The 12,015-nt window shown below is 40.3% G+C and overlaps 1 protein-coding gene across 4 annotated transcripts in view; it reads right to left on the reverse strand.

Moving 5' to 3' along the window:
• LOC150095195 (PC-esterase domain-containing protein 1A-like) overlaps window positions 1-11,747 on the reverse strand; it is a 150,012-nt gene extending 138,265 nt beyond the window's left edge. For 2 of the 4 annotated variants that reach the window (XM_090410349.1, XM_090410346.1), the window contains exon 1: window positions 11,684-11,704. The gene's annotated coding sequence lies outside the window, so the exon portion shown is untranslated. The other 2 variants (XM_090410347.1, XM_090410348.1) reach the window with 2 other exon arrangements.
• Window positions 11,748-12,015: the final 268 nt, after the last annotated feature.

A 12,015-nucleotide genomic window follows, 5' to 3' on the forward strand; every position in this document is an offset into this window, starting at 1 on the left:
ATGTGGCAAATAAGAGGAAGAATGACTATGGAAGATTAACCTGAGTGTTGATGGTGAAAAGGTGACAGAAACAGATAAAATAGTTGAGTTACTGAGTGAACACTATGCAAGTCTACAACCATCCAAGTTGGGTTACTGCTATAACATGTGACAGACATTGATGTGGGAAAAGAGGTGGATGAATTGCAGGTTCTTAGGATATTGCAGAATCACAATGTAAATACAGTTGTGGGATTAAATGGGATATGAGCCTCAGGTTTTGCAAGAATGTGCAGGGGAACTGATAATGCCTCTGACTAGGTGCTTTAAGTCTCAACTCTGATAGAGTTCCAAGGGAATGGAAAGAGGATAAAATAATTCCCTTGCATAAGGGAGGTTCTAAAACTACAAGCAGCAAATTATAGACCAATCAGTATCTCAGAAGGGGTAGTAAAAATACTGGAAATACTGTTTAAAAATAGGATTCAAGAATGATTGGATAAGAATATAATGCTGTATGAGGAACTAATTGACTAACTTTTTATAATAGAGTAACAGCTGAGTTGGATAAAGGAAATGGTTATGTGGATAAGAGGGTGGCTGCTGGACAGATAGCAAAAAGAGGTATATGAAGTGGTGTAATCAAGGCGAAAACAGGCGACTATTGGTGTACCGCAAGGATCAATACTGGGAATACTACTGTTTAATTTGTACATATTATATTCAGTTGTTTGCTGATGATGCAAAATTAGGCAGAGTAATAGATAATCAAGGTGATGTGTGAGCTTGCAAGATAATTTCAACATGTTGTCAGTATGGGTAAAAGATAATGGGTATCAGTTTAATATGACAAAATATAAAGTTATGCATTTTTGAATAAATAAATTACAAGCTGTGTACCACATTAATGGAAATATACTGCAGGAAATAGATGAAGCTAGAGATTTAGGGGTGATGGTAGACAGAAAGTTAAAGTTTAAAGGACATATTACTAAAATTACTGAAGTAGCTCATAAGATTATTTGTCTATTGAAGAACACACTAGCTAGTAGAGATAAGGAAGTTGTTATTCCACTTTATAAGGCCTTGATACATACACATCTGAATTACTGAGCTCAGGTGTAATCTCCTGGGTTTCTTGGGGATGAGGAAGTGGTGGTGAAGATTCAGAGGCGAGTGACCAAGGTGATTAGTGGTCTGTGAAATGTTCTCTGTGAGTTTAGATTGAGTGTGTGTGGATTGCAGAAGTTGGTTGATAAGAGAAAAATAGGGGATATGAAAGAAATATTTCAGTTGTTTAAAGGGTTTTATAGAATTGATGCAGGGGAAATGCTTCAGCAGTGGGATAGAAGGGTCAGAACAAGAGGTCATTCCTGGAAGTTGAATAAAGGTGTGGTTAGTAGGGGTGTGAGGACTATATTTTTTTATTTGAAAGTTGTCAATGAGTTGCCAGAATCAGTTGCGAGTGCTATGTCTGTCAATGGGTTCAAGGAGAGGTATGATAGATTGTGTATAGTTTGCATCTCCCATGATGAATCTTCAGACACCATGGTGGTGCCTGTTCAATAATAGTAATAAAAGTTAGTCAGGTCCTGTTGACCATTTTCTGTTATTTTCATAAACTCGTTTTTTCCTAGTGAATTTTTTTTTATTATTTATTTATATAAATTCACCCTTCATTATGGACAATAAATGAAAGAAAATAATGCAAATATAATAAATTTAGTTTAATCCTTTATCCAAGTGTGAGCAAACAAAGTTTGTGCCTGAAAGTATCTTCAAGACTGGGGTAAGGTGGTACAACACCAGAACACTCCTTGCAAAGGTGGAGCAAGCTACCAACACTCCTATCTCAGTATCTCCCATAATGCAAAACACATCTCCTTGTGGATATGTCTAATATTATGCATTAAGGGAAGGGCCACAACCCAGACTAGTTTCGACCTTTATTGAGGTCTCTTCAGTGGGAGCCAGGCCCAAGTGGAGATACCAGCCAGAAGCATTAGCAGGTCATCTCTACCTATAGGAGTTGCCAAATGGTGTGCCACCCTTTTTTAATAAATTACTCTGGAGTTAGAGAAAGATGTTGAAAGTTTATTTTTCACTTGGTTAGAGTATAATAAATTTAGTTTAATCCTTTATCCAAGTGTGAGCAACCAAAGTTTGCGCCTGAAAGTATCTTCAAGACTGGGGTAAAGTGGTACAACACCGGGCGACCCCAGTAAATCTCTAAATCCAGAATAATTTAATAAAAAGGTCGCACACCATTTGGCAGCTCCTATAGGAGGAGATGACCCTGCTAATGCTTCTGCCTTGGTATCTCCACTTGGGCCTGGCTCCCACTGAAGAGACCTCAATAATTTCTAGCCTTGCTCTCCACTGATGAGACTTATTCGCCAAGACGTTAAAGAGAGCTCCAGTTCCAGTTCGAAGAAGAAAGAGCCTGTGCCTACCAGTCCAAAAGAGGATCCAGTTCCTGTGGCCCGAAGAGAGAGCTCCATGCTCAAATTCGTCTGTAGAACCCAAGCTTTGGTAAGACCTCTTTCTCTTTTTTTTCTCCTTATGTGTTGTTTTGCCCACATTTTCTGGTCTCGCTTTGTTTGCCACGAGGAACACCTTGTGTTCCTCGACTTTGCCCTCCCTTACATCCCCTCTCTACAATTAGTAGTCAGGAATTTCTGTAACTATGTCGCATTTTTTGCCTAGAACTAAGACGCTTGGTATCGAGCTCACGAAGCCTGTAGATCAGCGGACGTTAGCAGGAGCTCTAATCGAGACAGTAGGGGCTGAAAATATATACGGATTCATACCATACGGGAACAATAGATTTCAAGTAGTGGTCAAAAACGACCTAACAAAAAAGAAATTACTAGAGGGTTTTATTTGTTGTGGACAAACAATCAAACCATTCCTTGTAGGAAGCCTACGCAAAACGCTAAAAATAACCAGGTTTCCACTAGAATACCTAGAGAATGAACCTGAAGTCAAGAAATTCTTCAGTCAATGGGGGGAAATCCACGAGATTAAAGCACTTGAGCACGTCGACTATAAAGGATGGAAAACAGGAGACGTTGAAATCCAGATTGACATGAAAAAAGAAGTCCCCAATTTTGTTTTTTTGGGAGGAACGAGGGTAATGGTGAACTACCCAGGTGTGAAAAAAAGGTGCTTTAGATGTAACTCGGAGGAACACCTTGGGGCAGATTGCCCTCGAATACAATGCAGAAATTGCAAATCGTCAAAGCATAAAATAGAAAGCTGTACAGAACCCTGTCTTAAGTGTGGGGCTCTGACCCACAAAGTGAACACATGTCCGAACAAGACACACACTCAGAAGTAATAGGAGGGACCATAACTCCGATTAGGGCTACGCCCATCGGGAACCCTGAGAAAGTATCAAGGAGCGATTTTCCGGAGCTCTGCCAAAAGGCTGAAAAGGAAGCAGCAACTGAAACGAAAACCCCAAAGATACCCAAGGCAAGCTGCCACACACAGAACATCGCCAGCATCAATGTGGCAAACCATGAAGCTCGCAGGAAAGAGGAACAGGTCACACCCAGCGCCCCAACAAAGCGCGCAAGAGAAACGGAATCACAGGAAAAGAAAAAAGCGAAACAAAGCAGCATGATGTCATCGGAGGACGAAACAGAGTACACAGAGACCAAAGGTCAACGTCGAACAATAGGCGCAAAGCCCCTCGACAATGACGTTACAATGTTAGAGAGCCTACCCCCAGTAATGGATCAATTGGCACAACCCCAAGTCCACGAAATGGACTCTGATGAAGACAGGGACTCTACAGACAGGCTTGTCATTGTCTCGGATGCTCAAAGTGCAACCAGCTCCGACGAGGAAACAGAACCAGCTTTCATAAAACAAACACCAGATAACGCCCCCCCCCTCATTCTAACACCACCATGGAAGTTAAAATCGCAACTTTAAACACTAATGGACTACGCAACCCCTTTGCGCAAAACGCTGTCTGGAGGCTAATGTTAACACACAAAATTAATATCCTCCTGATACAAGAAACCCATTTCTATAAGCATTGGGACGTGGAGAACTTCTCAAGAAGCTATCCGATCACCAGCAACTGGTGCTTCGGTGACGCTCACTCGCGAGGGGTGGGGATACTAATTCGCCCCCCAATCGCGGGGGGTTCTTCAACGTCCAAAAAGATGCCACAGGACGCCTAGTAACGGTGGACTGGAAGTACGGTGGCCGTACCATCCGACTTGCTGCAGTTTACGCCCCGAACAGTCCATACCACAGAATTGGTTTCTTCTCTGCCCTTGAAAACTATCTCCTGGGAGCAGAACACCTAATAGTTGCAGGAGACTGGAACTGTGTGGAAGACACACGTCTAGACAAAATAGGCGGGAACGCAAACACAGGAACTGGTGGCATTGCCGCTTTAAATCGATGCTGTATAAATTTTGACCTCGTCGATATCTAGAGGCAGAATAACCCCGCCAAAGTAGAAACTACGTGGAGCCGCGGCCAGATATCGACAAGACTAGACAGGGTGTACGTGTCCCAAAACTTGGAACAATATGTTCAGAGGATACGTCACACCGCAGTGCATTACTTGACAACCGACCACAAGATGGTCATACTAAAAATCACGCTCCCAGAGGTGATGGAAACAGCCAGAGGTCCTTTGAGGCTCCCTCCCACCTTCCCCAGTCTTTTCAGCGACCAGCTACAGAACCTCTGTGACAGATGGACAAACACCAACTGGGACTGGGAAAACTGGCTGACCTTCAAGAGGCAGGCTAGGGAACTGTTCCAAAAATGCGGACGTGAAAGGGCCTACCAACAACGCAAACGTCTGAGGGATCTCTACAGGGAACTCGGCTGGTACCGGACAAACGAACGGAGCGGAGTTCCCTGCGGAGATCTCATCAGACAAGTAGAAATAGAACTGCCGCAAGAGCAGCAGAGTAGAGTCGAGGACCTCGACTTTCGAACAAGACTCTATCTCAGACATTTGGAAACACCTTCCGCCGCATTCTACAACCAACAACGGGTGGCGGCTAATGATGAGAAAACGATTCACCAGATCGAGGAGAAGGGCCAGATTTTACGCTCAACCCACAAAATACTCCGTCGCTTTCATCAGCAGTATATCGGTATCTTCTCTGACCGGCAGGGCACGGATGACTTCAGTGGGTGGGACGCAACACATTTTCCCGATCATCTTAGTGCCCTGCAGGACAGGCCGATAACTGCAGCCGAATTAAAGGCCACGTGCAGAATGATGAAAACAAAGAAGACCCCAGGGCCAGACGGACTGGGGATAGAATTCTATAGATCTATCTGGGAATTTGCATTGGCAGCGTTAATAAACATCTTTAACGAATTCCTCACTTCGGGAAACATCCCCGAGGAATTCGTTAAGAGCCACACCATCTTTATCCCCAAGAAAGACCGAGATCGGACTTTGTCGAATAACTGGTGTCCAATCTCCCTAACCAACGTAGACTACAAGATTTTTGCAAAAATTATCTGCTCGCGCCTTAAGGGCAGTATCGAAAAAATAATAACAAGCTCACAGGTCTACGGGATCCCTGGTAGATCTATGGAATTCAATCTCTTTTTGTTAAGAGACTTGATCAAACTGGCCAAAGAGAAAAAAATACCCACTGGCACTTCTCTCCACCGACCTGGAGAAAGCGTTTGACAGCGTCAACCACAGGTACTTGCAGAACATCCTACAAAAAACAGGTGTGGGCCCGAAACTTCGGCGTACAATTAAAAACATGTATGCGGAAGCCACGACTCAACTATCTATTAATGGGTTTCTAACAGAACCAATCCGCATAAAGAGAGGGGTTAGGCAAGGCTGCCCGCCAAGCCCCCTCCTCTTCTCCCTAGTATTAGAACCCCTAATCAAAAGAATTAATAACACCCCCGCAATTAACGGTATTCCACTGCCCCAAGGCTCCAGACAATGCAAAATAGTGGCATATGCGGACGATGTAGTGGCTACACTCAGAGACTCTGAGTCCATCTATATCTATCTGCACACGCTGCAAAAATTCAGCATAGTCAGTGGTCTTCGCGTTAACGCACAAAAAACCAAAATCAAAAGTTTCGGAAATTTCCATAGCACTGGACTTCCCTACGGTTTAACGCTACAGACACAGCCCCTAACTATACTAGGCGTGCCCTTTTCAGACACCCTAGCACTACCAATCCAAAAATTGCAGGAGACAAGCAGGGAAAGGATAAGGCTGTTCAAACCAACCTTCTTCTCCTTTTATGGCAGAGCGACAGTAATAAAAACAATCGTCACCACAATGCTGATGCACACTGTCAATATCACAGGCATCACACTGGCACAAGAAAATAAGTTATCAAAAGAACTCCTGGATTTCTTCTGGAATGGGAGAAAACGCGAAGTAAAGAAAGAATACCTACAACTCAAACAGGAAGAAGGGGGTTATGCTCTGCCCGATCACAAAAGCTTGCTACAAGCAAACACGTTCAAAACCGTATGGAAGGCCTTAAACTCCAACCACATTTCTGGCCTACTAATTAGATATTTTATAGGACTTTTCCTCCCCCTCTTTGGGATCACGGACTATGCTGGACCTCGCGCAAGGGGGGTGCCCAAGTGGTACCGTACAGTAGTGAAATAGATCACAACACTCAGAGACAGAGGAATAGCAATCCTCACACACAAACCCAAAGCAGTATACTGGGATTTCTTCCAACTTTCCAGGCGTGATACACCCAATCTTAGTACAAATAATGAAATTCTCTTCAGAAACATCAAAAATAGCTGGGGACAGCCTTTTCATCGAGATCTAGCCTGGAGAATAGACCACGGGCGGCTCCCGGTGAAACAGGTGAAATCCTGGTATGTACCTAGCTCGTGCGACCCATTCTGCGATGTCTGTCGGGACGTGGAAACGGTAGACCACTTCTTTTATTTTTGCCCACCAGTCCAACGCATCTGGCGGAGACTCAGCACAGCATTGGGAATCCCCATGCTGACAGTAGAAGAGGTCGTATGACTATAATTCCCGCCACCAGTCCAAAAAACCCAAAAGTTCGCTATCTTCCTAATCAATGTACTAAAATATCACATCTGGAAAGTACGGAAAAAATCCCAAGTACGAGACGCAAATTTAATGTATGCAAGAATAAGAAAAGGTTTCTTTTTCTACTTACCCAAATTTCTTGCACAAGAAAGGCACTTACTAGGACTTTAAATTTGTGAATCAATACTGCAAACCACCGACAATATGCTTTCTTATACAGGGACGCATCAAGCCCTGTATATCTCTTTAGAACCCAAAAAACCCACCATCCCCCCCCCCACCCCAGGAAAAAGAATAACCACTCTGTCTCCCCTAGCCACAGAGCTTTCGCTGGCATGGTTTCTTTACTCCAAACAAGGGGGGGAGAGCTGAGAACCCGGGCGGCGAAGGCTTACTGCGAGGCGGTGCCGCTCCTCGTGAGCGGCATCTCCTGGGCCAGTCTCTTCCCCATTCTAAGTCCCAATGGTACCAGGTATACAAGTTCCTCAGTAGGTTCCTATTCATTCCTACTTACCGGACCTTAAGTCCTGTTATTTTAGATTTAAAATAAATATTTAAATAAGTCCTATTATTTACATCTTGTCTTAAAAAAAAAAATTATTTACCTGGAATAAAAAATAAGGATATTATATCTAGTAACATAAAAAGAACCTCCATTAACACTGGAGTAAATCATTACTTTAGATAAAATAATATGTGAACTATAGACAAAAGTCTAGGTTTAACCTTTTTCTGAACAGATAAATTGAGATTATATGTTACAGACCAATTAGCCAATAAGGCTAAACAGGTTGACTGAGGTCTCTTTTTACCTCCTACTATCCTACTCTATCTTATACCATACTCCTCTTTTACTGTCTGTTGATCCTCAGCATGCTTTATTCTCCAAAGGCCAATGATGAGACACATGAACTCCCATTCTACCTCAATAAAGGTCAAAACTAGTCTGGGTAGTGGCCCTTCCCTTAATGCATAACATTATACATATCCGCAAGGAGATGTGTTTTGCATTATGGGAGATACTGAGATAGGAGTGATGGTATCTTGCTCCACCTTTGCAAGGATTCGCCCTGGTGTTGTACCACCTTACCCCAGTCCTGAAGATACTTTCAGGCACAAACTTTGTTTGCTCACACTTGGATAAAGGATTAAACTAAATTTATTATAGTCTAACCAAATGAAAAATAAACTTTCAACATCTTTCTCTAAATCCAGAGTAATTTATTAAAAAAGGGTGGCACACCATTTGGCAACTCCTATAGGTAGAGATGACCTGCTAATGCTTCTGCCTGGTATCTCCACTTGGGCCTGGCTCCCACTGAAGAGACTTCAATAAAGGTCGAAACTAGTCTGGGTTGTGGCCCTTCCCTTAATGCATAACATTAAACATATCTGCAAGGAGATGTGTTTTACATTATGGGAGATACTGTAAAATGATAGGAGTGATGGTAGCTTGCTCCACCTTTGCAAGGAGTGCACTGGTGTTGTACCACCTTACCCCAGTCCTGAAGATACTTTCAGGTGCAAACTTTGTTTGCTCACACTTGGATAAAGGATTAAACTAAATTTATTATACTCTAACCAAGTGAAAAATAAACTTTCAAAATAATGCAAACTACACAGATTTGTGAAGTGCAAAACTAAAGGCAAAGGTAAGGGTCCACAAAATAATGAAAACACTGGAGAAAAGAGAAGAGTTCTATTATGTACTCGACTAAAAACAATCGAGATATGCTTTCAAGACAAATGGCTCAAGGAATTCAAAATGCTATGACAGAGATTTGGCAAGAAACTATCCACAGAAAAATTAAATAAAAATGCACCTCTAAGTGCTTTCCAAAGAAATATGCATTTTAAAATGTTTCAATACCTGAAGTGCTTGTTTAATAAAGCACTATTATAAAGATAAATTGAATAAACCATTTACTGTTTTCAAAAACTTATAGGCCAAGTAGCAGAACAGTATCAAAAAAATGTAGCATAAAGAATTTGTGTCTGTTAATGCTGATATTGTTATATAAAAATTAGCAAAAGAAATCAATGATTCCAGTAATGAGTCTTCTCTTCAGATATTTCAAATGAGCTTCTGTTATTAACAATAACAGAATATTCTAAAATGCGCCACATGTAGCTAATGTAAGATAACTAAAAAAAATGTCAACGACTAACTGACTTATTTAAAAAATAAAAATTACATAAATATATACATAGACAAAATTAGTAGTTATTATATTATACCAAGAAAATTAGCCAATACATTTTGAATGCAAAGAGGCTGAAAATGCACTTGTCTCTGATAACTTGATGAGGCAAGTGGATTTCTCCCAAAGAATTCTTTCAGTATGTGGCAAGTAAAAAGAAGAATGACTTGAGTATAATAATTTGGATGAATACTTACGGCAGAGAAGTGACTAAAGCAGATGAAATAGTTGATATACCTTTACAAAGTGATCATTCAATGATCACTTACAGCATATTAAAAAACCTTGATGTAAATACACTTATGGGATCAGAATGTATATATCTGCTAGCATATTACAAGAATGTAATAGGGAATGTGCCTTCCTGGTTAGCATGTGAGAGCAGAATGTGCCTTTCTGCTCTCCAACCCAAGAGGTAGTGGATTAGAGTCCCGCTGTGAGTATGGGTGTTTGTAAAAGACTGCCCTTGATGAACTTATAACTTTTTGAGCTTTTAAAAGGCTTGTCTCAAAATAAATAAATAAATAAAAATCTGACAGTGCATTTTACCAGCCTGCTTAATTCTCAGCTCTAGGGTGGGTCCCAAGAGAGAGCTGAGTTGGATAAGGAGAACGGTTACACAAAAGATGTTGGATTTCACAAAAGCATTTAACACATGGAACTCTATGACATAAAAATGGAACAAATGATTACAGATAATGGATGGATAGAATACTTTACAGAAGAGTAGAGCTCAGGAGATGGGCTGTGACTAGCAGTGTGCTGCATAATTGTACTTGGGCCACTACTATTTAACTTGTATATTAATGATATTGGAAATGATCTCAGGAAAAATATTTAGTTGTCTGCTAATAATGCAAAACTGGGTAGAGCAATAGCAGTAAACATGAGATTGAGACCTTGCAAAAGGATATAAACTGACAGTATGGGCAAAGGAGAATGGATTGTCAGTATAATGTGACAAAGTGCAAGTTATTATATAACAAACACCTCCAGAGAGTCCAAAGATTCATCAAGGGAGGGCACCTACTCTACAACTCTCCGTCTCCACCTCTCCACCAACTGCAACTACCTCCATCATCTACACCAACGCCATCTACCGCTGACCACTACCACAAGTATTTTCACAGACGATCACAAACATCCATGCTCATGGCAGGATTCAAACCCACAGCCTTTTGGCTGGAGAGCAGATACGCTAACCACTCAGCCAACCAGGCCAAAGTTTACACCTTTTGGAATGAAAATATTACTAGCTGCATACTATACTGATGGAAATGCATTGCAGAAAACTAATGATGCTAGGGATTTGTGGGGTCTGCAAATTCAGAGGCCACACTGCAAAAGTAACTAAAACAGCTCTTGGGGTTACCCGATTGATTAGTGAAGACCAAACTGACAAGAGTTTGTTATACCTCCTTAAAAGGACCTGATTGGCCCCATTTAAGAATGAGGGGTCATTTTCCAAAACCAATCACAGATCTATTCTTCTGGATTTCTTTAGGATGAAAAAGAGGTGGCAAGGATCCAGAAGTAAGTGATTAAGATGACAGAGGTCTATGAAATGCTCCATAGTCTCAAGATTTGTTGGTTACTGAACGATATTAGCCAAGAAGGCTTTCTTCATAAGATGTTTTCACCTGTAGTAGTTTGATGTGCATAATTATAATTGTAAAGTCCAATGCTCACAATTATAATTATGCAAATCAAACTTATTTGTGCATGTTAATAAAATATGCAGATATTTTATATGCATATTTTATTCACACACATATAGCATGGCGAATAAGTGAATATTTTATTCACTGATATTTCTTATACTAGATAAGAAAAAATAATAAAATAAAAAATAACAAAACACTACGTAAATTCTTTACAGAGAAAGATTGAAGTCAAGAGTTTTGTTAAAAGCTAGACAGAGTAACCAGTAGCATGGATTATTATTCTATCGACCTGCTAGTAAAATACATGAATATAGAAATTTAATAAGTACAAAGCAACAAAACTAAATTTTCCATAGACAGCACCTATCCTTTCTCAATTACATAAGGAATGCCAAACCGATTTTGTATAGCAGTACCCTTCAATAGCATTCCTTTCACTGGCAAAATCGAGTGGTAGATATCAGTGGTAAATAGGTATATAATAACGTGTAGATATCAGTGGTAGATAAGTATATAATAACGTATTTCCCTACATTTGTTTAATATAGGAAAATATTCTGTACAATAGACGCACAACACAACTAAAACATAATTAGCGTGTGATAAAATCTCCCAAAGACTCGTAAGGTATTTCTCGCGATTACCAAATAAACAGATTCAGTACTGTATATAAACAATTCCACTGTTCCACAAACAATAATTACAAATCTTTTATAAACTAGAATGATAACTATTGAAGTTTGTCTATATATATATATATATATAAATTAATAAAACAAGGTTAATGTACATCACACATGCATACAAGATCAACCAACCAAGCTGTCGAATAATGACGTTCTAGGCGATTTAAAGTACGCGCGAAACAACATAACCTACATTTCCACGTGGGTAATTACTATGGTAAGAAATTATTTAATTTTCTTCATATAAATGCTATATTTTTACCAAGTTTTCTTAATGGAAAAAGTTTTAAAATTCGTGCAGTTTTTCTTAAAATTTTTGCTAATTTGCGACAATAAATGTTAAAAAATAAAATTACTTTTTAGCCCAGCTCAGTACGAATTTGTTGCATATTATTTCATGTATATTCATCCATCTGAACGACTACATGAAAGGAGA

The sequence above is a fragment of the Typopeltis vanoorti genome, chromosome 20, assembly GCF_054136105.1.
Source record: "Typopeltis vanoorti isolate ZY-2024b chromosome 20, IOZ_Tvanoo_1.0, whole genome shotgun sequence".
Taxonomy (NCBI): Eukaryota; Metazoa; Arthropoda; class Arachnida; order Uropygi; family Thelyphonidae; genus Typopeltis; species Typopeltis vanoorti.